The sequence below is a fragment of the Struthio camelus genome, chromosome 2, assembly GCF_040807025.1.
Source record: "Struthio camelus isolate bStrCam1 chromosome 2, bStrCam1.hap1, whole genome shotgun sequence".
NCBI classification, from domain to species: Eukaryota; Metazoa; Chordata; class Aves; order Struthioniformes; family Struthionidae; genus Struthio; species Struthio camelus.
The window spans coordinates 91654562-91674452 of record NC_090943.1 but is presented as its reverse complement, the minus strand read 5'-3'; positions in this window follow the sequence as shown (position 1 = coordinate 91674452).

Here is a 19891-nt window from a genome sequence, read left to right as displayed (position 1 = left end):
AGGCCAAAGCTGAGCAATCCTGGAAAAAAGAGAAGAAATCTGTGTTTTATTTCATTGGTGTTGCCTGAAGCTCTGCTGGTTTGTAGCATTCTGCCTTATGTAAGCTAATACTTTTGTTTTGGAAATAATAACTTTGTTATTTTAAACATGCTTCTTAGCTTGGTTCCCTGTGGAAAATCAGGTTATGCAATTACTTACATGTGTGCCCAATACATTTTGAAACCACTGGTCTGTCAAATCAAGTTGAAACTGCTCTCAAAGACGCTAAGCTTCTGAAAGCTATGTCAAAACAGGTAGCTGGGACAAGAACGATCCTATTAGCGTTCCCACAGAGGGGAGAGTCGGGCAATATCTTCACCTTTTATTCACCACTGGTATTCAACAAGGGAGAAAGAAACATTTCATTGAAAAATGGTTTCTTCCATTGAAGAGACAACTTCAAGTGGTGCCCACACGTTATTAGATGCTGGGAAATCTGACCATGACACCTGACACCGCAGGAAAATAGGCTCCACCTGGTTCACAGAGTATCTTATTAAGGGGTGCATTCCTTCCCCAGGGATGCTCTTTGTTTAACCTCTCCCTGTATGTTCAGACACACTAACACACAGAGCAGTGAGACTGCATCAAACAGCTTTTTGGAACAAAAGTGACAACCAAATTTCCAAAACTCTCGATGTCCTTGACTGTGGGGAAACAGCTATAAAGGAAAGAATGAAATCTTGGCAGCAAATATGTAGATACGATGCTGCGTCTCCTTTTTGGGTGGGCTAAGCAGGCAATTGCCCTGAGCAGCAAAATAACCTCAGTAAGAGTGGTCATCATTGTGCTGTCTACTCTACTGATGCTGAGTAGCCTCTGGAAAATGGGCTTGTACTGCTGTGACAGCCAAGGCCATTCATGTATGCAGGGCAGCTCCTCTCAGAAGCAGCACAGCTTCCCCCCCCTTTCCTCCCTCACCAGTGGTAGGAGCCTTGCTTGTTCCTGTCTCAGCTCTCCAAACCACTGCCAAACCATCGCCCTCACTTCACGTGTGTGCAGCAGCTCAGGCTGCAGCAGCAAAACTGATTTTCCCCACGTGACTGAAAAACCTTGAGCCAGCTCGGGTCACAGTACAGAGGAGACAATCCCATTTCAAAGGGAGAAGTAAGGCACACTGGGAATGCCAGCAGCTCTTTATTCTCCTGACAGACCAGACTAAAATGCTTACATGCCCCTTTTAACATCCTAATGTTGTGCTAGCTCCTGCAACAGTATTGAAATAGAGGACCTGATCCTACATCATTAACTTCAGAGAAAGTTTTGCCACTGGATTGAATAGAGACAGTTTAAAAGCATATATGTTTAAGACAGATTATGCTTTGCAACTTCAGACAGTAAATATATAAACTGTATGGACATTTTACTTCATTTCTTGCACTTACGGTAACATAAACACTTCAATAGTTGAGACTATTATTATTTGTTTTTGTTACTAGATCTCTCCAAGTTTTATGACCTGATATTTGTGCGAAAGTTGGACAGAGTTATTGCAGAATGTTATCTGTTAAGTGAAGGAAGCATTTTGATTATACTTAAAACATCCATTCTCATCCTAGAGATGCTACTGGTCCTAGTGGCACTCCAATTTTATGCATCAGTACCTTCAGCAGAATCAGTCATCTCTCTGAAACTGGAACAAACTACATCAGTAATCTCTGTGGGAGAAATCTGCAGTAATGTGGCCTTGGGGAAAAACTGCAGAGACGAATCAGCCAGACTTCACCCTGTATAAGCAGTCTGACAAACCAGAGCATCCACCCTAAAAAGGCAGGAATAAAACAAGGTCCCTTAAAATGAGCCTCCCCTTCACCTCACCCTCCGCAGATGCATGTGAGGGAGATCCCTCACTGTGGTGAGAGGTGCTTCTTCTTGCCGAAAAGAAGCAGTCGTAGGATGAGGCTGCGGAGAGGAGTGAGCCAGGAGCCCAGCTGGTGGGGACAGCTGGGGAGGCTGCAAGAGCTGAAGCCCTGGGCACTTGGAGAACTTTCTGCAGCTCCAACAAGCCCCTCTCTACCCTATTACCCTTGGTCCGACCAGTTCGTTTCCAGCTCCTTCCTCCCTCCGTATGCCTATGCCAGAGCTATACAGAGATATGCAAACATTTGACACCAAAATGGCTTCTGTACCAAGAGCTGGACTTGCAGATGAATTCATTTCTGGACTAGAAGGACATGTTTTATGTGGAAAAGTGAGTTTTCTCTGAAAATACAAAATTTCTTGGCTAGAACTCAGAACAATTACATTTTACCTCATCAGTGGAAGTGTGAAGCGTCTAGGGGCGGGGGAAGATAGGAGGGTAGTAGTATGTGACAAAAGCCTCTTTCTTGTCCAACCTGGAATATAATCTTTAGTTTCAAACTCCAAGAGCGGAAGAAATGTTTTAAATATAGAAAGACTGATTGTCTTTTCTAATTACAGTATGCACCAGAATCGCTATGTTGTTAAAATTCTATTTATGAAGTGTAAAAAATTGATAGAATTAGGCGATCTGCTTTCCACTGAGTCTTGCCTTTATGCATAGCTGGATATGAGATATACACAAGGTATATATTATCAGATAATGCACATAAGACTGGTTATTATCGACAGCTAATAACACACTCATTTAATGATCTCAGGCAAATTCTAAGCGAGCTAATGTTACATCAAACCAGTCATTAAATGCTGTAATGATCGATTTTGTAGGGGTTACTGGTACCACACTGAGAACCATATTTAATGGTTTAATAGTTTTAATTTTTACAGGAAAAAGACTGCTTCTGCAATGGCTGTGCTGTAAAAGAGCAATCAAAATTTATTTTCCTTTCCTGTATGAAACATGGATTTTTACTTTTCTCAAAAGTAGTTGCAATCTACAATATATAATTTCCTATCAGCTCATTTGCATAAGCATGCTGACAGGATGTGGGTAGCCACTTAGTAGCTCATGATTAACACTCATTCAGCTACAAATTCTCATTTACTAATAAAAAGAGAGAAAAAGAATAACACATTCCCTGCTGTAACTTAAGTGAAGCTAAATTTTATTATTAATTTAATAACATAGCTTACTCATTCACACACACAGAGAATTATGGAACACATGTAAAGTTGTTTATATTCATCTTCATGAGTAAGCAAAGTGATAACTCATAAGTGGCACAGTCAAGAGTAAGTTATTAGATCTCTCCTCAGAGATAAAGGTTAGAGCAGATTGCAGCCATCAGGTCTTTGTATGTCTCTGTGCACATTCAACACTGAATATAAAATGGGAGGCCAACTTCTTAGGCTTCATGTTCTGACAAACCTCTACAATTTTTCCCAACCTACTCTTGATTTTCCCTTCATTTCCCATCCAAGCTGCATTGACTTTGCAGTTCAGAGTTGCACCTTTTACATCTCCACATCTGCATGAACTAGTTATTCAACTGAGTAGAAGATCAACAGCTGTTTTGTCAGCGATAGATTAATAACTTGATTTTTAGTGACACCAAAGAACGTACATCTTTTATGGAAACTTCTTTTTGGATTAAGCTTGTTTTCAGGAAAAGGGTAATTTACACGCACATTTAGCCTTAACCTTTTGCTTTAGTGTGACCCTTTTTATTTCAGCTGCGTGGTGGCTCTTGAATAAAGGCAGCCAAGTAAAGTTGTTTTTGTCACATAACATAGAGGCTGTGAGCACTCACTGGTCTTAGGGGCACTCAAACAGGACTGAACAGCCCAGCAGGGTACAAATTTGCAGCATCTGTATTAAATGGCCAAACTCATTTGCTGTTCTGCCTAAAGTCATGGGTTTGCTTATAAATGTCCAAAAGTAATGTCAAAGATGCAGACATTTGTGGTAGTTGTTATTTTGGCTGCCATGCCACAAGCTGACCAAATGGAAAAGCAAAATTTGCTACAGCTGAACCTAAAGAAACATACTTTTCTTATGCTCATAAATGCATTACACAATCAGGAAATCATCTCACTGCTGCAGATCTTATTATTTCTTATTAAATGAATTGTTTATAGTTAGCTATTTATCATATTTTTAAATTATGTAATGTATTACTGCAGCATGTGCAGTGCACCAGTAAGTCCAGCTCTTTTATTTGCAAGTGTTGTATTAATGTATTTATGCATGTATTTATTAACTTTGATCAATTTAAGGAAGCTTTCTCAGGACTTAAAGAAGGGGACAGGGAACATAGACTCTTGCTTTACATCTATGATGATAACACAGCTGGATTGATTGCAGCTATATTTATTTCTGCCAGGGGACTTTAAACGACACAAGGTAATCCTCCAGCTTGTCCAGACTCATGCTGGCTACGTCCTGAGCAGCAGTTAAACATAACCACCCGTAACTATCTGTTCTATATGAAAAAGAACAATTTACTTTTGGAAGCAGTTGTGCATATATGAAAAAATAGGCTTTCATTTCCACTTGTGAAAACAGGGCAGTGTTTCATATTACAGCTTTCCTGGAAAAAGAAAAAAGTATGCACTGTAAATTAAGAAAGTAGTGGTAGAAGCACATTTCACTTTTCTGCAATTGATGCATGTGTATGCATTTCCCATCAAGGGCTTTCTGTCAAAAAGAAAAAATCCTGTAAAAATACAGGAAGAATGAGAGAGGAGAGAATGGATGAGATTAAAAACAAAAACCAAAATACACTATAAGATGTGATTAGAAGAAAGAGGCAGGGTTGACAAGATTTATTATTAACTATCAGCCTTCCTGCAACAATCCTTCAGCCCCAAAGGCTTTTGTCAAATTTTCTTATAAAGACGTGGGAGAGGGGTCTCATTTTCAGAAACTGCTGACGCGCAGCTTTAGCAGGAGCTGCCGGTGTTCAGAAAATGAAGTCTATGGTCTAGTAGGTTCCAGTGGCCTCTGTTCCTGTCTGCAGGCCGTGCTGTAAACTTACAGCATTCGTGCTTAGCAGGTATAACGCTCAGAAGAATTGACAGTGGAGCACAATAGCTGTCCAGGGTTAGGGACCCAAATGGGTCTCTCTAAAACTCCAGATTACCTGCTATTCAAAAATGAAAGAATGAAAAATGAAAGAATAGAGGAAATCTTATCTCCAGGATTTAGCATAGGTCAATAGGAAACCCTAAATTGGAATACAAAGACTCCACACTGAATAAACTGTTAGCAGACTTATTACATATATCTATAGCGGGTAGGTTTTTTTTACCCAGAACCAAAGCAACCCATTTCTTCTTTTGTGCTCTTCTATAATGCAACGCATTGGACCTAAACCCTGCAAGGGAACTGGGGGAGGTTTCAAATCCATTTGTTTCAAAATCTCTGTGAGGATTTACTGAATGAGGTTTTCCACCGTGATGATCTATACAGTGGCCTAATAGTTATAGCCCTATCGATTTGATACTGGCATTTAGTATTAAAAACTTGAACCACAGAAGGAAAAAGTTTAAAAACTTCTACTCCAGTAGGAATGTAACATATCCTGGAGAAATGCAAGGGAGTTTGGTGTTATGTTTGGATTTGGGAGATGAATGTTCAGTCCTTATTCTTCCTTAGGGGGAGCAGGACCAGCCAGGAAATTATTGATTTTTTTCTAAATGCTATAAACTTTTGTTCTTGTTAAATGTTTTATTTCTTAAGTGTTCTAAATGCTTTTTTAAACAAATTAAAAAAGAATTCAAGTGTTAAGAAGAAAGATTTTTCAGGCTCAATATAGGATATCCAGGCCATGAAAGATGTCACCTTTTTGTCTCTTCCAAAAATAGCCAGTAACTTGGTGGTTAATAAATACATTTAGCTAAAACAAACCATTGTTCTTTCTGGTTCAGGTCAGAGATTGGAACTGAGGCGTAAGACCTCCAAGATGAACGTCTAAGTCATCGGGTTTCGACGCCCGAGTCATCTTCTATGGGTGGGTGCATCTCAACTTTGCATGTTAGGGCCATGCCACTTTTACAACGTGGAATCCTAGCACATTGGCTTTCTTTGTCCCAGTGCATAGGGTAAGCATTGGGCTGAAGAGCCAGTTTCTCGTTTACTGAGAGTTTCAGTAATACAAAGTAAAGGAGCCTCTGCAGCGCAGACCAAGAGCTCCTCACTGCTCAGCAGTCAATAGCTTTATTGCTGGGCCTGTCTGTAAGCCAAGGTTCAAACACTGATTTGATTCAGGCAGAGCTAATCTCTCTCTCAGTGCAGGGGAATGACCAGCAGATCAGGTTATCCTGCGGTGTTCGGTCTTGGATTTGTCCCAATGGGGACCATAAATGTGAATGAAAACGTCAACAACTGTTTCCTTCTCAGTACTGAATGACCACCTTAAAAAAAAAAAAGTAACCTTCTTCTGTCATCTGAGAAATATAAATAAAGAGCTTCTTTCTCTGACAGTGGGGGTTATTAGGAGGAATGCACACAAGTTTGGAAGATGATTAGGAAGGTGACTATCCACATACAAATGTGAAATTATTCTTAAATCAACAGTGTCATCAAGATGCAGCTATAAAGCAGCGTACTGCCCAAAACCTAGCTGAAAATCTATGGTAGCAGCTGCATGGTACATGAACAAGAACCTGCTGCTCAATTACCAGAGAATCAAGCAAAGAGAGAATTACTATAATCAGATTCTGGGGTCACAGAGCATGAAATCTAATCTCTAAATTAATGTATTTTAAAGACTATATTCTACCAGTATTGCTAAATGATAGAAAGCATACCTTGCAGATATTCATCCAGGAGTCTAAAGTGACAGTAGGGCCCCAGTTTTGCCTTTATATCAATTATCTGCCAATGCAAAACCAATAACTTCAACAATATTACTCCTGATTTACCCTGGTAAAAAGATGATCAGTGCCCTGAAAGAGGGGACTGTCACATTATCATAGTTATCAAGAAGAAAATGGTGAAGCAATTGGGAATTTTCAAATGAGACAGGATTGCGTCAGAAACTGTCAATTCTTTGAAACAGAAATATCTCTCAGAAATATCATTTAATGAGCTGCCAATGAGCCACAGAAAGGATTTCTGTCAAAAATTTGCCTGATTTCCTGCCAGCTCATCTAACAAGTTGCTAGGAAGCCTGGGTTTCTTAGGTTTACAAATGTAGGACAATTCTTTCATGCAGTGTCACAAACTTATGGACCTTGAGCTTACAACTCAGCATGGTAGTGCTGAGAAGACCACCTCTAGCTCCTCTTGAAGTTCAAAGCCCCTGGAAAAGGTGTGTTGCTGCATATTTTGCCCACAAATGTTTGGATTTTGGAACCCTCAAATACCTTATTTCCATGGCTAAAGAACAGATCCTCTTAATTTAGGCTACCAGAATTTCATTTTGACGTTTTTGAAGTGGGGATACTTTTCCTCGCACCTCTGACTACAATTTAATTTCTGCTTTCTGGTCTGTAAACACAATCATTTGTCCCCTCTTCCCCACAGCTTCCCTTGATTTCTGGCAAGCTCAGGAAAACTCATCACAAATGTTAAGCTCAGACACCGGAGTACTGTTAAATGTACCTGCCGCACCGGGCAAAAGAAATACCAAGTCCTATGCATAAATGCATATCTGTGTGTGTAGCTACATAAACTGTACACACACGCAACACCTCCCACTATCAGACAGATACTACTATGTTTTCATTTGAAATTTAGTTTGTTGCTGCATCTAGAGCAGGAAGTAATCAAAGAAGGAGCAGCGTGAGGAAGAACACACTCTTGCCAACTCTTGCTATCGTTGCCAACATTGCCTTCCTCTTTCAGCATTGACACTGCAATTTCCAGAGATGAGACTTTAGATAACCAACTGATGGGTAGATTGCAGTCTAGTCATCCACCAGAAATAAGACTGATACAATTTCTGCCATGCATTTCGCACACCTACACATAGAGGTTGCTGTCTTCAGTGGGTCCTCTCCCCTGCAGGGAGTTCATTTACAAGATCCTGTGGCTGAAGATGTTGCTGAATGAACCAAACGTGCTGCAGCACAGGAGCTGGATTAGCTGGCTATCATATGCTTCCTCATATGTGGCTACAGCCCATCATTAATGAATTTAAATGTGCATTGTTCAATAGCTGTGATGTGCTATTTCATTTCCAAAGAAGGTGCATATCAGTGTTAGGTAAATGGACCCCTATATCACCTAATTTGATGGACCCCTATATCACCTAATTTGCAGTACCTCTGTGAGATATTTTGAGACTTATTAGATAAATGCCTGTAAACATGTTCATGTCCTTCGGTAAGGAAAGGGTGGTTGACAATACATGATCCATATTTACTGGGGCTCAGAATTTTGTTTTGTTGATACTCAGCTGTAATTCGTATGTGACCTCTGGAACATCTCTGCTGAGAGAGATCCCAAGCATCAGTCTGTCACTGAGATTATAGTGTTAGGCAGAGGAATAAGAAGTCTGAGCAGTAGCTGCATATCACTCACATGAGAAAGAGTAGTAATTTATCAAACAAACAAACAAAAACCCAAAGTAGCATATCTAAGGCTATTTAACAGCACAGGACCCAAGAATAGATGCCTACTGCATAGACTGTAAATAACAGCAGCAACATTCCTGAAAGTGCAAACCGTTAGAAAAAACATGATTGAGAAGGCTGACATTCAAAACCCATCAAGAGCAGTATCAGATCTGCATGAGTCACCAAATGCTTCAGCAGAACTTGCCCAGCCACAGTGACACGAGCAGTGGAGAAGTCCATGAAACTTACAAGGGAGAAACTGTTGCAGCCCTCCAATGAGAAAGAAATGGCTAGTAAAGCAGTTTCAGGGCTGGAGAAGGCTTCTAAAGTCCTCTCTGAAATGGACTGACACTGGCATTCCCACTGAGGTGTCACTGTAACCAAAGTACAATTTTCCAGGACCTTGGATAGAAACAGTAAGTGAGACTTAAACAGTCATGTTTTTGAGACCTTTTGAAGGGGGGTACGGAGAGGAAATGATTCTCAAACTTGAACTGACAGTACTGTGTAAGATGAGGAGGGGAAACCTCTCTCACACACAAGAACATTATGTTAAAGTAATATGAGGACAAAAAGTGAAACACACAAAGAAATTTTAGAATACCAGAAGTAAGATTCAGAACACTAACCAGCTGCTCACACAGGGGGAATTTTCACTGTCTGCTCTGAACGAGCAGGGTTCTGCAGGAAAAGCAGCATGCAATCTTGTCATGAAAGACTGTTTCAAAGTCCCTACTAGCATCTGAGTGGAAATAAGGGAGCACCTGCAAACTTTACTTCATTGTGGAACTTCTTGATTTGAGTGTATGGCCAAGCAAACTCAACCTGGTGATGACTGGTGGCTTTTTAAGGCACTGGCTTTTTCCCCTGAGTACTTCATTATTTGAAGATTAAAAGAGAAACACAAAAGGGCTTTGTTACCCAAAAGCCTGTCTAAGCATACCAGTCATAATAATAAAAAGGTATTTTTTCCCCACACAGCATTAGTCATGAAAGCTCCAGGACGCAGACAAGAGAATAGCAGCACAGCTATTAATACTCTGATATTCATAACACAGCATAACTTACTGATGCTTAAAATCCTGTACACTGTGGTCATCAAAAAATTTTGCAACAGCGGCCACGGGTGCTGAAACTGTTGTGAATCCAGAACTTGCAACTAAACAACTCAAAGCCAAAATGCAATTTTGGATTCACTTCCTCTATTCGTATGATTGTTCTACTCAGCTAAATCTTCTGCTCAGTCAGCTGGATAAGCTGTGCTGCTCCTTTTCTTCATCATAAATAAATACCAGACACAATATCAGCTGCTCTGCTGCTCTGCTCAAATGCAGAATTGTCTTTTGTCCTCAAACCAAGACAATAGGCTCCCTCTGGTGAGCAACCCATGTTTTCCCCTCTCATTCTGTCACCTTTGTTAGGATGCAGGATTTTGCAATATGTGGACCAAGTAACTTTCTACTGTGCCTCAGTCATTTCAGAAAAATCCCAGGCTGGCCTTTGCAAAGACATGAGTTCCTTTGTGATAGATAATGCCTGAGCTAACTCTAGGGAATATAGGGACATCATCCGAGTATGCAGGGATGCGACAAGGAAGGCTGAGGCCCATTTGGAGTTTGATCCGGCAAGGGATGTCGAGGACAACAAGAAGGCCTTCTTCAAATGCATCCATAGCAAAAGGAAGACTAGGAAAAATGTGGGCCCTGCTGAATGCGTTCATTCACAAATGTGTTCACCCGCTGCTGAATGGGGCAGGTGCCCTGGTATCAAAGGATACAGAGAAGGCAGAGCTGCTGAATGCCTTCTTTGCTTCAGTCTTTACTGCTAAGGCCAGTCCTCAGGAATTCCACACCCTGGGGACAAGGGGGGAAGTCTGGAGAAAGGAAGACTCTCCCTTGGTCGAGGAGGATCAGGTTAGAGATCTTTTGTCCAAACTTGACATCCATAAATCCATGGGCCCCTATGGGATGCACCCACGAGTGCTGAGGGAGCTGGAGGATGTTATCGCTAGGCCACTCTCCATCATCTTGGAAAGGTCCTGGAGATCAGGAGCGGTGCGTGAAGACTGGAAGAAAGCCAGTGTCGCTCCAGCCTTCCAAAAGGGCAAGAAGGAGGAGCCAGGAAAGTACAGGCCTGTCAGCCTCACCTCCATCCCTGGAAAGGTGATGGAACAGCTCCTCCTGGAGGTCCTCACTAAGCATGTGGAGGACAAGCAGGTGATCAGGAGCAGTCATCACGGATTCACCCAAGGGAAATCTTGCTTGGCCAATCCGATGGCCTTCTCTGATGGAATGACTGGCTGGGTAGGTGAGGGCAGAGCAGTGGATGTTGTCTCCCTGGACTTCGGCAAGGCTTTTGACACTGTCTCCCCTCACATTCTCATAGGAAAGCTCAGGAAGTGCGGGTTGGATGAGTGGAGGGTGAGGTGGACTGAGAACTGGGTGGATGGCCGAGCTCAGAGGGCTGTGGTGCAGAGTCAAGTTGGAGGCCTGTGGCTAGCGGTGTCCCCCAGGGGTCAGTCCTGGGTCCAGTCTTGTTCAATATATTCATCAATGACCTGGAGGAAGGGACAGAGTGCACCCTCAGCAAGTTTGCTGATGATACTAAACTGGGGGAGAGGCTAACACACCAGAAGACTGTGCTGCCATTCCGAGGGACCTGGACAGGCTGGAGAGCTGGGCAGAGAGGAACCTCATGAAGTTCAACAAAGGCAAGTGCAAGGTCCTGCACCTAGGGAGGAATAATCCCATGCACCAGTACAGGCTGGGGGTTGACCTGCTGGAAAACAGCTGTGCAGAGAAGGACCTGGGAGTCCTGGTGGACAACAAGTTAAGCAGGAGCCAGCAGTGTGCCCTGGTGGCCAAGAAGGCCAATGGGATCCTGGGCTGCATTAGGCAGAGTGTTGCCAGCAGGTTGAGGGAGGTGATCCTGGCCCTCTACTCAGCCCTGGTGAGGCCTCACCTGGAGTACTGTGTGCAATTCTGGGCTCCCCAGGACAAGAGAGACATGGCACTGCTGGAGAGAGTCCAGCGGAGGGCTACCAAGATGATGAGGGGACTGGAGCACCTCTCCTATGAAGAAAGACTGCGAGAGCTGGGCCTGTTCAGCCTGGAGAAGAGAAGATTGAGAGGGGATCTCATCAACGTGTACAAGTATCTGAAGGGGGAGTGTCAAGAGGATGAGGCCAGCCTCTTCTCCGTGGTGCCCAGCAACAGGACAAGAGGCAACGGGCACAAACTGAACCACAGAAAGTTCCATCTGAACCTGAGAAAAAACTTCTTCACTGTGAGGGTGACAGAGCATTGGAACAGGTTGCCCAGAGAGGTAGTGGAGTCTCCTTCGCTGGAGATATTCAAAAGCCGTCTGGATGTGATCCTGGGCAATATGCTCTAGGTGACCCTGCTTGAGCAGGTGGGTTGGACTAGATGATCTCCTGAGGTCCCTTCCAACCTAAGCGATTCTGTGATTCTGTGATTATTTCCTTGGAGGATGACAGAGAGGGCTCTCTGGGCACAGGTTGCTCGGAGAGGTAGTGGAGTCTCCCTTGCTGGAGATATTCAAGACTCGTCTGGATGTGTTCCTGGGAAATATGCTCTAGAGTAACCTGCTTGAGCAGGGGGGTTGGGCTAGATGATCTCCAGAGGTCCCTTCCAACCTCAACCATTGTGTGATTCACAGATCTTTGATCAGAATGACATAAACTCTAATTTCAAGTAATATGTACTAAAAAAGGATAATTTTCATCTGTTTAGAATCACTAATTGAAAAATTAGTGGGCTCTATTTGCATAGGAGAGAAGACAGGTCTTTTTCCCAAGGCTGGAATCTTTCTAGGGAACATTCTAATTTCTGTATATGTCCATGGTATATTCCCTGCAGAAGACATGGGGATACTCCCTTTACATGGGAGTAAAAGCAACTCCTGAATGCCACGTGCATATGTCTGAATGTTCACAGCAGGGTTTATCACTTAGCTGGGCAGGAAAAGTAAGAGAAAGGTCATCATGTTTTGTAGCACTTCCAAACTGCTGGGTCTGGGTTGGATAGCATAAAATAAACAAAGCCTAAGTCATACCTTGTAATGTTTTCAATTTCTGTCCATAGGGTCTGAAAACTAAGGACAAAAACAGGTCACGTAACAGTTGCCTTGCTCAATAAGCCCCAACTGTTACGTACACCAGGTAAGATAACAGAAGAGGCAGCAGGTGCTCAATCAGAGAGGAACAACTTCTCTCCATTGACATATTTATATAGGACAGCAGATGACCCCACAGCACTTTGGTAGCAGCCACTCATGCCCGACTGCTGTCCAGCACCACCTTACCATTGTGATATCAGGTACCAAAAAAGGCAGGTGCACTCGATAAGAGCTTGCCTAAGCTTGTTTCAAAACTGCATCAGAGTCCGCAGGAAAAGGTATGCAGAGAAAGATGAACATAGCAACAGGGAGCAAGACCATGGGGAAGGCTATCCTTGGTGCTTGTCCTTCCTCCTGCCATCCTCAGCCACTGACAAGAAGATGAGTGAGGAAGTGTACAAAGCATGAGTGAAGAGGATCATGAGGTCTCATACTAGGGTGTGAAGAATGAAGACACAAACCACCAGGAGTCTGAGGAGTGGGACAGCTGTGAAGGATACATTCTGCCAGAATAAAGACAGTTTTGATGTGCTGACTAGTGAGGATAGCCACCAGAGGTAATGTTAAGGAACTAAAGAGAGCAAGAGGAGGGTTATTATGGTGGACACCAACAAGGGAAGATAACTTGAAGGGTTTTTAAAGTGAAGGTTTCCTTGTAGAGGGCAAATTAAGGATGAATGTATCACAGGAAGGAAGATGATGCAGGGCTGGACTTCAAGAGATGAGAATGAAGATGCTATAGAATGACTGAACACACAGAAATGGGAAGGCAAGATTTCCAAACAGAAGATATGGAACAGATCTTCCCAAGAGATGCATGCAGCTATTCTCTTTTTTGTGTAGCAGCCATGAAGTCCTTCAGGCTTCATGGGCTAAGGAAGGATGAAAGCTTATTCCTTATTACTGATGTCACAGTTGGTGCAAATAATGACATTTCCTTGCGTGGGTCCCAGGGATACTTCTTATGCTCTTCCCTTGCCAGCCTGGGGCATTACTTTGTGCTAGTGAGTAGACAGACTCCTGTGCTATTTTACTTCTAAAAGAAAATGCACTGAAGAATTCCTCTTTCAGCTGTGGCTTCATAGGCAACTCCCTCTTTGGGTTTTACAGAGGTGGTTCCCCGCCCCGCCTCAGGTGCTAACATTTGTTTTGCATACACTAATCCAGAGGATCCATGCTGAAGAACCTCTCCATGCCCTTGAACATAATTGCCCTTTGCTGTGTACAGTGGTAGCTGCACATCCCTTACCCCCTCCTGGGCAATGCCTACCTTGAAACTCTAAAGTGAAAAGGAAAGTCTTTATGGAGTATAAATTGCACTGGATATAGCCCTTTTCTCCTTTAAGGAGAATAACAGCAAAGAGGAAATAATGATATTTTTTCAACATTTTCCATCCTAGATCATAAATAACTGTTTAAATATAATCATTCTCTGTAAACCAAAGATTTCAAGATATTTCAGGTGATTAATCATTTCAAATGCTCTTGCAACAAGATGTTTCAGCATGGCCTGTTTCAACAACCTAGTCTTCTCTCCCTTTTTCCTGACCTCTCAGAAAAACAAACAAACAAAAAAACCTTCCCTATATTACTTCCCTACACTACATTAAACTGCATTTCCTTGCAGTTGTTTGCTATCTCATGAGAATCATGCTCAAGCTCCACACCTCCTCAATAAGTGATTTTTTTCCATGGTATACTCTATACTATTGGACCTCATAATGCAACATCATGCTCTGACAGAAAACTAAGTTGTATTATCGGATAGGTGACCTGGCCTGATAGCCCAGTTCTTGTGGCTACATTTATGCTGGTACATTAACTGTACCCAGAATCACTGTCTAGCCAACAGTCACAGGATGACACACAACCATGCTGTTAAACTCATTTATCTTTCAAAACAGGATGGCCACATCCTAACTGCCTACTAGGGATGGACCCTAGCCCATGTTAATGCCTGAACCATGCCTAGGAAGTGTTTGGGAAGAGTGTTAATTGGCTTAGATCAAAGTCCTACCAAGAAATGTTTCAACAATTTTATGATATGGACAATAGCATTTTAGTGTCTGGGAACATTCCCTGGAACTACCTAATTTATTAGTATAGGACCATATGCGGCCCCAAATTGCAACTTCTTTAAGACTGCATTCCTAATTATACAGTTTAAAGCTGAAGGAAAATATTGTTTAGATTTTCCCTCAGAAACAGTTGAAAAAATGTTGAAGTAATGAATATTTTCTCCTAGAGAACACAGATATGCAGATGCTGCACTTTCTATTGGAAAATCATGAGTGAGCAACTTGTACTTAGCATGAAGCCCAAATATTAATTGAATGACGAGTTCTTTAGGTCTTTATGTCAGCATTGCTACAGATCTTTTTTTTTTTTAGCGTTTCATAAATAATCATTCTCAATACTTCTGTAAGTGCAGAGTAGCATTTCATATGTAGGAAAATGAGGTACAAAGAGATCAAAGTAAGAAGCATGTAGTGCCATGCAGGCCAACTCCTACTCAGCCAGATAGCAGCTATGAATGCTTAACTCTTCTACTGATAAGATTCCAGGACCAAAATTTAAAACATCATTCCACAAAAAAGAGAAACATATCAGGAGAGAAAAATAATTCTGATGACTTGCCAAATGCCATACTGGGACTCTGGATAGAAGCGGGACTGCATTCAAATCTCTAGGTTCCCTTCAGCTTTCTTACTCAGAAGACTATCTCCTCTTTCTTTGGTTCCCTGTTTCACTTCACTTATATCTACCATTTCACACAAGTGAGCAAAGACGCTGAGAGAAGAGAGACAATTCTATTATGCAGTTCCAATTCATTCGCAGAGCACTATGTAGTCTATATGCAAGTGAAGCAGGAGTCCTATGGAGCCCTCTGGGTGGTGATAATGATGTAAGAGGATATCACAGCACGTAACAATTAATTCATAGAAATAAGTGAAGTTGAGAGCAACTTAATTTTTGGTACTTCCTCAATTCTGAAAAACAGTAACATTTCTTTAGCATAATTTTATGCCTATGAAATATTTTATGTGAATATGTAAGAAGCATTTGGCATACCAATTCAGATTTCTTCTCTTAAAAAAGGTGAATATTTATGAATAAACTACACAGCCAAAGGTTCTAAACAGAATAAAACATATAAAGTATATTAAAAAAAAAGAATAAAACTAAAGTAACTTAAGGGAAACCAGGTTATCAAGTTGAGACATTGCCTGAAAACACAATGGAGCAGACATAGCTAATGATACAACGGTTACTGGAGCACAGATAGCTGAATAAGACTTCTGATATAACAATAATACGTATTTCATCTTCAAACTCTGCACAGCAGAGCTGATCAAATTGCCCAAAATATCACTGACTTGCTATGAAGATTCTGAATCTTCTTCACAGCTTTTACCAGGACAGAACACTTGTTTCTTTTCGATTAGAAGCTGTTTGTACCACTCAGATACCCATATAATGCTTAGAAAGAACAGACACTGATGTTTAAATACGTGACTTACAGGCATTCTCAAATCTCTAAGAGTCAGCATGCAAGATATGGAATTTGTGATTAGTAGAAACCTGCAATAAAATCTTGACTTCATCAGTCAAAGGGAGCTTTACTAATGAATTAAAAAGAGTTTAGATTCCTCTTTAACGCTCACTCATACACTGCACAAAATGAAAGCTTGTAAAAGCAACTTCATACATAACCATGGGCTAAAGGTCAATTCACTTAGAATTTACTGCCATATTTGCAAGTATTTCGAGCTTCAGAAATGAGCTCTCAGGTTCACCTTGCCAAGAGGAGGTTTAAAAAAAAAAAAGAAAAAAGGTTTCCCTATACCTACAGAGAGTCTGAGAAGAGTTTAGGCCTAGTCCTGCAATTGAAGGTGTTTAGGAGACAGGCAGTGTTATACAGAATCATACTGACTTGTAGCTGTTGGCAGAACAGATGAAGTAGTCTGGCCACAGAGATCACAGCTGAGAAACATTAGGGCTTTGCCTCTCCATCACTCAAACTGAAGTTTTAGTTCTAAAATATTTATGGTAGAAGATACTTGGTTTTGGCTATTTTGCACTTAAATTATAAACAACCATTAAAGAAAGTTTTTACTATATATATTTTTTTGCAAATCAGGGAACTATTAGGAGTGTGAAAAAAGCAAGGGAAGGACACGCTGGTAAGAAATCTGACTTTTCACCCCACTGCCAGCACACATGTTGTCCAAGATGCTCCATAATGTGCAGAAAGAGGGGGCCATTCACAGGTGAGGATAAAAATGAATAAACATAGGTCTGCACTAATTTTACAATTGGTATTAAAATTACTCATCATTTTCCAAGTTTTCTAACGTCTATCAAATGGAACAAAAAGCTATCTTTGGTCTAGTCTATTTTAAGAAGTTCTTCTTTATTAGAAAATCTTTGCCACTTGTGGAGAGACTCCATATTTTGCTTTTCCCTGTTAGCTTATTTTTCAAATTTGAGAGGTATATGAAGGTTCCTAAAATATTTCTAGGACTTTTTTTTTTAAATTCCTGTTTGTATGATTTTGATATGACATTCCTCAAAAGGGAGGAGAGGAAAATCTTATGTAAACCAACTTTACCTGCTGCTAGAGCAAGGGGAAAGCTGTAAATGCTTCATCCATGTTCAGAACCCCATAAATACAGATAGAGCAAGCTGGGATCGATTTTTAGACTGGTAGGACTTGGCCTGTTTTGTGTTTTTTTCCATGGTAGAATGGAAATGAAATGCGATTTGAATTTGGATACCGTTTTCTCCAAATTCCCTAGGTTCTGGAAAGGGTCTGAAAGCTGTTGATAGTTCCAAACAAGAGCTATTTCTCCATAAGTAATCTACCTAAAATGCACACCCAGTAGTGTACTAATTTGCATACCGAGGACGTAGGCAGAGAAGAAACCTTCTCTGTAGACTGTTAGAGCAGGTTTACCATATGTAGCATGGAGCACCATTACAACCAAGTACACTGTCTTGAAATCCGGAGGCTCAAGTGCTCACGTAGCTCTGCCAAAACTGCCATTGAAAGGAAAGGCGTTGACTGGAAGAGAGAGGTAATGGGATGGACTCAGCCATGAAGCGTCTATGCTGTATGCTTATCCTGAACATGCTCTTTAGAATAGCACTCTAGCCCTGAGAGGGGAACCCTGGCTGTGAAGAAAGCCTCTCAGAGATAGGGAATTCCTTATTTTAACACTTGCACACTTGCACGTTTATAAGCAAAAAATGTATTTTTGTTATAGCTGAATAACAAACATAAATCATGTGATCATGTTTCTTTCCTCTTTCTTTTCATGTCAGTTTCTTTCAGACTCTCCCTACCATACATCAGAGACAGCTTTTCAATCTTATTTCCCATTCTTGCTTTCTGCTGTACGTCTTGCTACCCTGAGTAGGTTTAATTACCTCCCTGCTTCCTATAGTCTCATCATCTTTCTGTCTCTCTCTTTTCCAGTACAGTTGTTCTTCCTTATTCCAGTCTTTCCACTGGGGCTCCCAAGACATCACTCTTCACTCACAATACTCTAAACTTTCTTCCCCCAATCACAAAGACACCCTCATCACCCACTATAGTCTTCTCATCTTGTACCAAATACCATTATACTCAGTTGCATATTTATCTGAGATTATAAATAGTGCTATTCCTTGCTGTTCCCAGTACCTCAAAGAAAACTCTGCACCAACCCTAAGTCCCTCTCTCTCCCCCTATCATAGCTTAGAGAAGAAATAGATTAGACTACAGTTTATAGGATTTTTTTTTTTTTGTTTAAATATAGGCATGTGAGAGTGACTATATACTACTTGAGGAAAAGCCGGAGCAAAGAACTGTTTTGCATTCAACACAAAGAAGCCAGTCCCATCCAGCATTCTGCTCTCTCTGGGAGCATATACATGGCATGTTGGTGGAAGCCCTGTCACTGCACAAATCTTTTCTCATCTGCTTCATGCTTCTCCAGGGGAAAGTGGGAGTTGGGGAAAGGAGACATCATTGTGACCATCAGCGCAAGCTCGCAGAGCTTCTCAGTTGCTGGTAACAGACTGCAAAGCCTGCAGTGAACCAAGGCAGGAGGCAAATCACTGGGGCAGCGTGACCACCATGCCCCGACCTCATGTTGGTGAGACTAACCACTGAAGGTTTCTTTGTTTAGTAAACTCAGATCCTTGCTTAGACTGGCATACTGCAAATTAAGAGACTGGGATACTGTTGATACGACTTTTGCCTGCACCAGCATAAATATTTATTATAAAATTCATGAAGTTGCTCTATCCTGCCCCATTATTTAATATGACCACCTTTTCTGATCATGGTGCCTGCTGACTAACACATACAGCTTAAATGCTTTTTGGCCCTGTTTGGCTTCCTGTATTTGCAGCACTGCAGTTCAATAAAATGTACTTTATTCCTTATATGAGGGGACAGAATGAAGAATCAAGAAGGATTAATTTGTACAGGGACCTTATTAATCTTTAGTACTTCATCCAAATCTTCTGCCCATTTTTCCTTCTCTGATTAGATAATCTAAGGCTATTTCTCATCGCATGCAAATCCCACCAGCTCTCTGGAGACAACTTATGGAAAGCACAACAGCATCACTTTTGTACTAATCCAAATCTTTTCCCAGAAGGGATAAACATATTTTTAGCAGATCAGCAGTAGTTATTGTGTAGTTTTGCATTCTGTTGTTCTCTCCCTTTTTCTTGCCTTTTGGCAGGTTGTCAGATATTATTAAGATGATCTTGGTGATGTAGCATTGTACATTTAGTTTTACATTTTCTTTGCTTAAGAATAAAGTCATAGCAGGGCATAAGATGGGCATGGAAGGGGCTCAAGACCACTAGCCTGTTCTTCTCTGTTCAATGAAGTGATATTTTGTGTGTGCACCTGTGATGTACAAAGGTCCATGAATTTATGTGCCAGCACCAAGGTGGAAATATCTAGGGAATCCTGAGGTACCTTCTGATCTTCTAACTCTTGGGGCTTCTCTAGCACAAGCAGACAAAGAAATCTACTAGCAAGATAGAAAGGTCTTAGTTTCAAACAAATGAATCCATTTCCAATTTCTGTGGCACTGGTTTTATGGGAAGGTAACTGTTTCTGTAGGGCCTACCTTCTTCAGAAACAGAAACTGATACAACTTTCTTTTGTGTTAATCATCTAATCTTATAGCCTCTCAAGAAGGCTAGGAATACTTCAAACAAAAGCTATAGCTAATGTAGTAAATTGTAATAAATACATTTTTGGTTTATTGAAATAATGTTGAGAAAT